The sequence below is a fragment of the Melospiza georgiana genome, chromosome 2 (genome assembly GCF_028018845.1).
Source record: "Melospiza georgiana isolate bMelGeo1 chromosome 2, bMelGeo1.pri, whole genome shotgun sequence".
Taxonomy (NCBI): domain Eukaryota; kingdom Metazoa; phylum Chordata; class Aves; order Passeriformes; family Passerellidae; genus Melospiza; species Melospiza georgiana.
The window spans coordinates 111,826,928-111,837,115 of record NC_080431.1 but is presented as its reverse complement, the minus strand read 5'-3'; positions in this window follow the sequence as shown (position 1 = coordinate 111,837,115).

Sequence of the window (10,188 nt, the reverse complement as noted above, 5' to 3'; positions counted from 1 at the left end):
CTCCCACCAGAATCCAATGAAACAATCACCTGTGGGTAAACAATCTCCAAACACATTCCACATGGGACTACAACACAGGAGAAGCAAATGAGATAAGAATTGTTTTCCTTTTTCTCTGAGGCTTCTCAGTTTCCCAGGAGAAAAATCCTGGGCGAAGGGATTTTTTCAGAGAATGTGAATGCCACATTGTGCTGCCTCAAGATTCCTGAATGTCAGAGCCAAATCTAAAAAAAACCAAAAAACAAGTGGGAAATGTGCTATTAGGAAATCACAGATACTGTTAAGGGCCTCAATCATTGGTCTGTTCCTTTCAGAACATTATTCCTTAATCAAAAATTGCCTTGTTTTTAGAATTACAGCAGGAGAGAGGTAAGATCAGCATCTAATGGAGGAGTTCAGTCTGGCAGTTTCTGTGCCTTCCAAGTTATAGTTTCTTGTATTCATGCACAGCCATAAAACTGTTACAGGTCTTAAATAAGAAGCCCTAAAACATTATGAGGTGTCAGAACAGAGAAGTAGAGGTTAGAGAAAATTCAGACAACAGTCCTTACCCATTCTATCTATCTTTACTGGAATATAAGAATCTTGAAAAGATTAAAGAGAAACTTACTAGTGTTTCAATAGCAATCCAGTGTCCTAATGTGCATCCCAGGCCAAATTCAGCCCTCATTTAAGTGATTGGCACACTCATGAAGTCAGGAAATTCATGGAGTCAGGCTTTTGCCTGAATTTGACTTCCTTTTAAATGGGGGAGCTCATTTGGGTTTTTTTCCCCTAGGAGTGAACATACAGTTTACAACCAGGATGTGATACATGCCTTCACAAATAATCAACAAATTCCCTGTGACAAAAGCTCAGCCTCATCAAACTGAGCTCTGTGCAGCACTCAAATAAAAAGAATAAAAAGCTGCTACAGCTCTAACACAAGCTGGGATGAACACGATGTGTACCTGACTCTGGTTTGAATTCAGCAGGCTCCTCTCCCCTAACAGAACAAACAGATCCTGCTTCCCCAAGCATATGGCAGCAGCACATGCAATTTACATCCCAGATGGGATCTTTGTCAGGCAACGTCCGACTATAAAATGTCACAAGGAGTCACTTCAGATCCCCATTATTGAGTGCAGACGCTCAGCATTCCCTTTTGTAGCACTGTCCACAGCTTCAGGAGAGGTGCTTTTATTATAATTTTTATTTGTGCTGCATTAGTACCTGCAAGTTAGAGAGCACTGCAACGCCTCTGCCATCATGCTGTGAAAAATGAAAAATGTAGGGTTCCTTCAGATGCCCACAGACTAATTTAGCCACAGATGAAACCAGTTGGAGTGACACATAATGAGGAGAAATGGGACAGGAAAAACAACAGTGCATGGTTACTGCAGAGCATATTTTATCATTTGGTCTCAAAGCACTTGGAAAACAGAGTAAGAAAAATTATCCTGTTTCAAAGGTGGGGAAACAGAGGCATGAGCAGGTGACTTGTCAGAGCATGCCAAAGCAGTGACAGAGCTGGCATCAAAACCCCAGTCACAGGCCAGCCCTTCCCTTTCACACTGCCTCCTCCTCACATACTCGGGTCCCATTTAGAGAGATCACGTCATGCCTATGAATAGCTCAGCCACACACATGTCAATGTGGGGGCAAAACACCACACAGAACAGGCTTTTCATCTCCTTGGTGCCTGTGCCATCATGCTTAATTGGCACTGCTGTGTGGGCAGCACAATGAAAATGCCCACAAAATGCAAATTTTAAAGACCTGTATGAGAAGGGCCCCCCTTGCAGGAGGAGGAAAAGCATGTGTGCACTCAGTGGGAAACTGGATATCCAGGCAAATGGGGCTGGGATTTCTGGCATTGCAGAGGATGGAAATCAACAGGGAGGGCATCAAAGTAAATAAATGGACAGAAGTCTGGAACAGGAAAAGAGAATGTTTGTGCTTGATGTATTTATAAGGAAGACAGAAGCAGAAAGGGATAGAGCAGGGAAGGAAATTGCTTTATCAATGCACATGCATTAGATTTAATGGGTTTCATACTAGGAAAGCCAAGAGTGGGAGGATTCATATATTCCCCTCACAATGGACTATTACAAATACCATGTGGGGCACAGCAAGTAACTCAGGCTGTGGAAATTCATCTTACAGTGGACCTGAAAGACAGGCAGAATAGTCAATGAGAGGCTTCTGAGGTCAAGAAGAATGGTGATGACAAAGGGAAGGGAAGGAAGATGCAAAGGATGTTGATGTTTTAGCCCAGAAAGATTACTTCCATGTTAATAAATGGCTCTTATGAGCTCATCAGAGTATGTGGCTGGAATGCAGAGAGGATGAGCAATGTACTGTGACGTTCTCTTTTCAAAGGAAACAAGAACAGAGGAAGCCATTGATGAGAAGCATTGGGGGAATAAACAGAGAAGTAAAAAGAGGTCTTAGGAGGCACAAGACTGCCAAAGCCACAGAAAGAAAAGGTCTCAGCAAGGGGATAAAACTGATGTCACCAAGGCCAGTAAGGAGGCTGATGACCTAAAGATATGGAGTAGCTGGGAAAGAAGGGGTCAACAACAGTGTATGTGCCACCCACCAACAACTGCACAAGCAGTGCACCACTGTTCATCCCACTGCGCTTACCCTGGCCCAAGAGCACATGAGAGAACTTTAGTTGTGAGGCAAAAGCTTTGTCTTGAAGGATCTTACCTATTTTCACTGACCAACCTTGCCTCATGTCCTTCATCCATCCTGACAGTGACACCGGTTTAACACCACTGGCTTGACATGGCAGTGCCGTGAAACCCAGATAATTGTACCCTGAAAACCCAATTGTTTCACAGCACATCACATAGCCTGTCTCTAGCCAGTAATTTGCCTGCAATACTGTCCCCTTAGCAAGAATTTGCCAAATCCTGAGAACTTGGTCTGGATGAGAAAATGTTCAGTGCAAACTTTAAATTTCCTGCAGTCATTAATCTGATGTTTTTCTTTTACCTCTTCTAGTTATGCTGGTCCTTTTTAATGAGACTGTATATTAAGTCATTCTAGGCTTTACCTGTAAATTTGCATGCAGCAAGATTTTGATGAATGTTTTTAATAAAATCTCTTTGGTTTAGCCAGGCAGCAACTTCCCCCCTGCCAAACACCCACGCCCAGCCTGCTGTCTTTCCATTTCATCCAGTGAGCCAGGTCAAGCCCCAGTCAAAGCCTCATTCCTGGGAGGCTCCCACTGGGCTATAAAACTGATAATGACACAAGGACAGTGAGCCCAGTGCTCAGACACTGTAATTGCTCAGCAGTCCATAAGAGAAATAATCACAGTGTATAGATAGCAGCCAGCACAGGGAGACCAGAGCGTCCAGAAAAACAAACAAATTGTTCTCCAAAGAAGACCTCTAGTTAACTTCTCTCTGCCTTCGTCTAGACTGGAATTAACCTTATGAATTCAGGCAATTATTCTCTGCCCTGGCTCTTGTGTGAGTGGCTTCAGAGCCATCTCCCTGCTGTCTCCAGAAGCAGCAGTCCACAAGGACATTGCAGATATTAATTGGAAGGGAAATGTTTGCCAAAGGTCAGTTCAAGCGGAAGAAAAGCCCCTTTCATTGTGGCTGGGGAAAGAGCAGGAAAAAAAGAATCTCAAAGGAGGCATAGCCAGCCTTTGTGATTTATTTGGTAGAAGGCAGGTGAGAATCAGTGAATCATCCCGCTCCTATATATTTTTGCCCAGCCTTTACCAACTTAACACATTTCTAGCCAGGACATAGATCACTTCAGCACAGTTTTCAAGACTGTCCTTTTTTTTTCCCCTACACTTATGCACACACATGATAAATCACTCTGCTGATGACTTTGTGTAGATTAGTGCACAGGAATGTTTAAATCAATGTTTGGAGTGGCTCATCTCACTTGCTGATGGCCAGCACCCAGTTTAATGCAAAATGGCATTCAGAGCCCAGAAGGGTATTGCCCTTGTATTTCACATGAGACCACAATGCCAATTGGGATGCAGAGACTGAAGTTTAAGAAGAAAAAGGATGGGAAATTATGAAGGACACATTGAAGGCCTCCTGACAGTTCAAGGCAGAGGCAGGAAATACACCATAAATTATTTCAGCAAGGTCTTCTGCCACACTGGACATCCACCCCTTTGCTGTGCATGCATTTCTCTACAGATCCAGACATCTCTAGCATCTCTCATCCTGTTCCAGAATTTTTCCTCTCAAACAAATGTAGGATTGCTTTACTTTTATTTTTGTGGTTACAGACAATATATGACATAAATGGAACATCACATTGCATTCATTATTTAAGAGTTGAGGGTGTTTTTTTGTAAAAAAATTCTCATTTTAGGCCTTTGTTCCTCACTGTCTTATGTTCCTGGGTCCTGGTAAGCTGGGAGATGCATTGGAGGTTTTAGGACTGAGAGAAAGGAATGGGCGGATGAACTGGATCATTCTGACTGTGCTGAAAGTCTGTGAAAAATGGAATGAAGATCCTGGCTACAGCACAGTCACCTGCCAAGCACCTCTGTAGCAAACACTGGAGGTGGCTCCAGACCATGAGCTCAGGTTTTCAGGCAGCCATGGACTCAGAGGTTTGGGATAGGAGGGTCACCAAAGCTGGTAGGCACTTGGGTCTCTGTCCTCTGACCAGGTAAACACCTGGGTTAAAGGACACGTATTCTCTTCAGTAGCCTGTACAAAATAATCTCAAAGACAAGTAAAATTTCGTGAAAAAAACTGAGTTCTACTGTGAAAAATTGGCATGGGAAAGTGTTTTGATACTGTCACAACTGCAGCTGAAAAAAACTGCCCCCAGTTTTTGCAGAAGTTTTGCTGCAAAGAGTGTCGTCCTGCTTAAGCATTTGCTTAAACATATCCTGTGTTTGCTTCTGCAAGCAGCCCCTGTAATGCAAGCTCTCCATCTTCCTCCTGCTATCAGCCAACCAGGCAATCTGTGAGCAATGGCTCTCCAATAACTGGTTGAAAAAGGGAACTGCTGCAAGGAAAGGCACTGGCTACCTCTCTTGGAGACAGTCCAGACATTCAGCATGTAGAGGCTAATCCAGTTAAGCCATGTAAGGCAAATACTCTGCAGATTACCTTTTTAGCTGCCTAGCTAACAAGCTACAAGGACCTCCTTTATTTTTTTGTGTAATAGCCTTTGACACCTGTTTCTCACAGGCAGCAGTAATCTGGAGACAGGTAGTATGAGCTTGCTTTCAGAGTTACTGAGTGCTTCAGGTCCAAGCAATTTCTGTGAATTTATTTCTCCCAAAGGTTAGGTCCCAGGTCTATAAATTAACCTGGCAAGTCAGCAGGACCCTGATTATTGTTACTTGCAATATACAGTGCTCAGAATAAACATGTTTGTGATTCTTTTGCTGTCCACCTCAGCAATGGGGAAGGGTAGGAAAATGCACTGTGGCCCTGAGCATCAGCAGTGAGCCCTGGGAAACAGCTTTTTCCCTTGGCAGAATGGGGCAAGTCCAAAAATTATAGGTGAAACAGCTTTACTGCTTAATTATGATGATCCCAGAGGGCACCTGTGTGGGAAGGATGCTTCCAAAGCCATCCACAATAGTGCAATAGTGGAGTTCTGTTGAGCTGCAGGGACAGGAACAAAGAACTGGTGCCTTTTTCCTAAAGTCAGAGCTGAACCCCTCCAGGTGGCAAAAACTGACTGCCCCCACAATTCAGGATCCATCCTGCCTTTAGAAACCTCTAATACAGGCTGGATGCACTGCCCTCCCAGAACATCAGAAAAGCTTTTCCTTGGCAGACCCAGTTATTCCTGCTATATGGACACCTAGAAGCAATTTGTGCACAGTCACTACAATAGTCTTTCAGAGGAATTTATTTAACATGCTTTCCTGAGTCCTTAATTGCAGTTTTGTGAATTCTAGTTACTACCCTGAGCAAATCAACAGTGTTGCTGGGAGAATAACTATAATCCCCTGGTTTCCTTTTCCCAAGAATACAACCAGTAAAATAGATAGTTCTGCTGTACTGCAACTTCCTATTGCTGTTTTTGATTGCACTGTCCTCCCTAGTGTTACAATAGGAATTAAACTTCTCTCTCTGGTGCAGTTTTCAGATTGTCTCCTGCTGGGAAGACGCTCTGTAATGCCCAGTGATTCACAGCTCTGATATTTCATGTCTAATGGAATTATTTCTGCATGGAATTGTTACCTTTCCTGAGAGAGAGACATTCAGAAAGCTGGTAGGAGACAAATTATATACATCTTCCCCTATCTCCTCCACAGTGCTTCTCAAAATCAAATTATTTGGCTACACTTTTAAAAGTTCCTCCCATTGCAAGAATGTGTGAGAAATTTAAAGAAAAACATGGGGCATTGAAATTACACAAAACACAGGAAATTCAGGGTTACAAATGGACTTAAGAAAGACCCAGCTGTGTCACAGCACAGAGGATTAAGACAGGGGGATCTGAAAGCTTTCTCTTCTTTCTCTGTAGACCATGTTATCAATAGCTCTCCATTATAGGATTATATGCCTATAAGGCATATGCATAGATCACCACATGAGGTGTGTTCTGTAATTGTTGGATCGGAATAAAGACATTTTATTGCTTGAAGTCAGTCTGAGTTTGAAGTGTTTTAGACACCCTGCCTCTCCCTTCAGAGGTGGCTGTGTCCTGTCACACTGACAGTGCCCACAGAGGAGCCCCAGGGCTGCTCTGCCACAAGGAAATTCCCTGGAGAGATGCTTGTGCCATTGCTCCTCCAGCACCCTGTGCTCAGGAATCCCCCAAACTGCTCTGGGACTGAAGTCAGGAATCTGAGCTGTGCAGTGGGTCCCATAACCCTGCTGCTGAATCATGCAGGGATCCTGTGCTGCTGGCAGACATTTCTTTTCAATTCAGTTCAATTCCCAAAGTCAGCAGATGTATTCCAAGTGATATCAATTACAAACATTTCAGTCTGCCTCAGGAGAAGAGCAGTGCACCATCTGTGGGGCTCCATTCTTGGGGTTTGCAGGGCAGGGACAAACCTGCCCCGCTGAGGCTGCCCTGGGGTGGTGGTTCAGCCCCATGGCACAGGGCAGGGGCTCCTGGGGCAGCCCAAAAGGGCAGATCGTGGGATGTGATCACCCATGGGTGGCACAGTGCCTTGTAGAAAACCCAAGGGCTCTGCTGTGGGTTTTCCCCATTGTCTGTCATCTGTGGGGAGAGCACACCCCGGACATGCAGGAGAGCCTCCCAGGAGACCAGAGCAGTGCAGATCCCATTCTTATACCACCAGAGAGCGCAGCAGGCTGCCCTGCCAGCAGGGACATGGCAGGAGGGCACTCTGACACCCTCATTTCTATCCTAAGCCAAGGACTCTGTGCAATTGCCTGTGCTGGGTCTCAGTTCTGTGTGTGCACTGCAATGTTTCTTATTCCAGCGGCTCAAGTTTAACTTTCTTTGTTACCCAAATGAGAGCAACAAGCCATGAGCGCTGTGTGTGGCACTGAACCCAGGCAGCAGTGGCTGGCAGTGTGTCAAACACAAACCTTTGGCCCAGCAACACCCAAGCCAAGTTCACCTGGGCCCAGAATTGGGAACAGGATGGGAAAGTTGGCTTTCATTTTGGGCCACAAACAGAGTTTGGTTTGTCACCCAAAAGAGATGTTTTAACACCACTGACTTGGCATTACTGAGGTGAGTCTCATCTTTACCTTCTGAAACAGGTGTCCCACACTGGGGCTGCAGAGGGGCTGTGGATCCCATGGGCCAAACCAGGCATATGGGGGGATTCCCACCTCTCAGGGCTGGGACACAGCCACCCCACACACCCTGAGCAGCCAGGGAGCCATGGAGTGCTCCTCCTCCAGGAGTCCAAACGATCATTCACCTCCCCTGCAGATAGATAGTGGATGGGCATACCAGGTGAGGCTGCTGGACAGACAGAAGTCAGTGAGGTGCACTGAACGTGCTGACTCTGAGATGGAGTTGTGATGTCTCACGACTTCAGGGGTGGTGGGGCACTGGAAAAGGTTGTCCAGGGAACTTGTGGGTGCCCCATCCCTGGGAGAGATCAAAGCCAGGCTGATCAGGCCTTGAACAGCCTGGCCTAGTGAAAGGTGTCCCTGCCTGAGGCAGGATGGTTGGAACAAGAGGATCTTTAAGGTCCTTTCCAAGCCAAACCATTCTGTGACTCCATGATTCTATAACCTGTGTGGGTAGTTTATCTTCCTCCCTTCAATTAATATTATTTTGCACTTAAATCACTAAGCATGACCCACATTTGCCCTGCCAACTCTTCAGTACACTTCTCCAGCTATCATTGCTGTTCCTTACAGTTGGAATTGAGTTTTGGCTCAACTAAGTAAACTTTGAGCAGCAAAGATTGAGGATCTTGGTGCTTGTCCCTCTCTGGATATGCTTGTATTGGAGCCTACTTTGCATGAGTGCCAATCCCCTGAAAATAGGCCCATTAAAGAGCAACAGCATTCATTAATCCTCTGGCCTATAATGCAGACCACAAGGAACTTTCCAAGGGATTTGGCAAGGGCAGGCAATGCTTTGACTGTGGTTGTGAAGGATCTGTTGTCTGAATGGAGGCACCTCAGATTTCCTGCCCCTAGAGAAAAATCCTCTACACACATACACATGGAAAAGATCATCAGCCTTTACAGAGGCCACAAAGGTTTGGGATTTCTTCAAAAAGCTGGTAACAAGATTGTGTAAGAATCAAATAACCTTGCAAATAGCTGTATCCCATTAGTCACGAGAACAAATGCTGGGCTGAATTAAATGTTGATTGTGGCTTATGAAGTGTCTCTGTACACATAACCTTGGGCAAGACCCAAAAATTCTGGGCTCTGCATTTTAAAGGCAGCTGACTAAACAGTCATGGCAAAATAATCAAAAAAGCACCGTTTATTTTCTCAATTAACCAAGTGATTAGCTGAGAAATGGGAGACACAGAAGAAAAAAGAAACTTTCCCTTTTTGTGAAATCTGTTTTTCAGACTTTCCACCAGTATTGTACATTCCTGGAAAACAAAACTAAGCTCAATATATCTCAGCTCAGCCATGAAATCTTTCCCCAGACTGAACAATCAGTTCAGTGCACTGCTCAGACCTTCATGAAGCTCTTGTTCCTTCTTCCACAAAATTTGAAATGGAGCAAGATAATTATGGATTACTTACAGCCCTGTTTTATGAGAGGCAAACATTAATTCAGGAGTTCTAGAGGATTCAGGCAACCAAGCCTTGGTGCTTCCTTGCTATTTAGTTATTCCTGTATTTCCCTTTTAGCAGCTCAGGCTTTCACAGGCGGCTGCTTCCGCTACCAGACAATGAGTAAATCTGCTGTACATGGTGTTATTCCTGATGTAAGCTGGCTCAAATAAAATATTTAATTATGTTTGAAAATTTTTACTTTGTTCTCTCCTGGTTGTCCAGGCTCCCCATTCAGTCCTCCCTAAATTACAGGAATCATTTGCAAATTCTTTCTGCAGGCCTCTTACCTGCTGTGGTTACTGTGCTCTCTCCCTTGTAGTACACAGGAAAAAATGCTGTTCTTCCTCCTTGAGAAAATGATAAAGAAGATTTCTGCCCCTCTTTGCCTGCTAAATCTCTAGTTAATGTTAGCTCACTTTTGGAAGATCACACACAGATAATCAATTCCCCCACTGATGTTAATGTGCTGCAGAACAAGAATGTACAGGGTCTGGGAACTGCTAAAAAGCAATCCTGTACTTTTCTTTCTAGGCATAGAATAGGAGTAATCCTCTACAGGCCATAGTGAGGAGTGGTTGCCAAAGCACTGGATTTGGGGCCATCCGAGGTGCTGTAGGATGTCCTTGCTGGCCACCAGTTTCTGCCCTCAGTGCCCCATTGCTCCTGTGTCCCATCTGCTGGATCTGTGCAGATGTCTCCAAGACTCCCAGCTATCTAAAATGACATCAAAGTACCTCTGGGCCCCTGTGGTCCCCATGGCCTCAGCTGGGATCAGAGCCAGATTCAGTACTAACCTTGGATCTGCACCTGGACTTTGAGCACCAAAGTTAGCGTGAATATTCCCTGTTGGGACAGAGCACAGCCTCAGTGCTGCCTGTGTGTGAGGTCTGGGTGTGCCTGCTCAAGCAGGAGCACACAGCCAGCCCTGCAGGGCAGAGGAGCAGGACAAGGGGGGTCAGTCCATCCCTTGTGCCTCTGTGAAGATGGATTAGGCTGGGAGCTGCCCCCA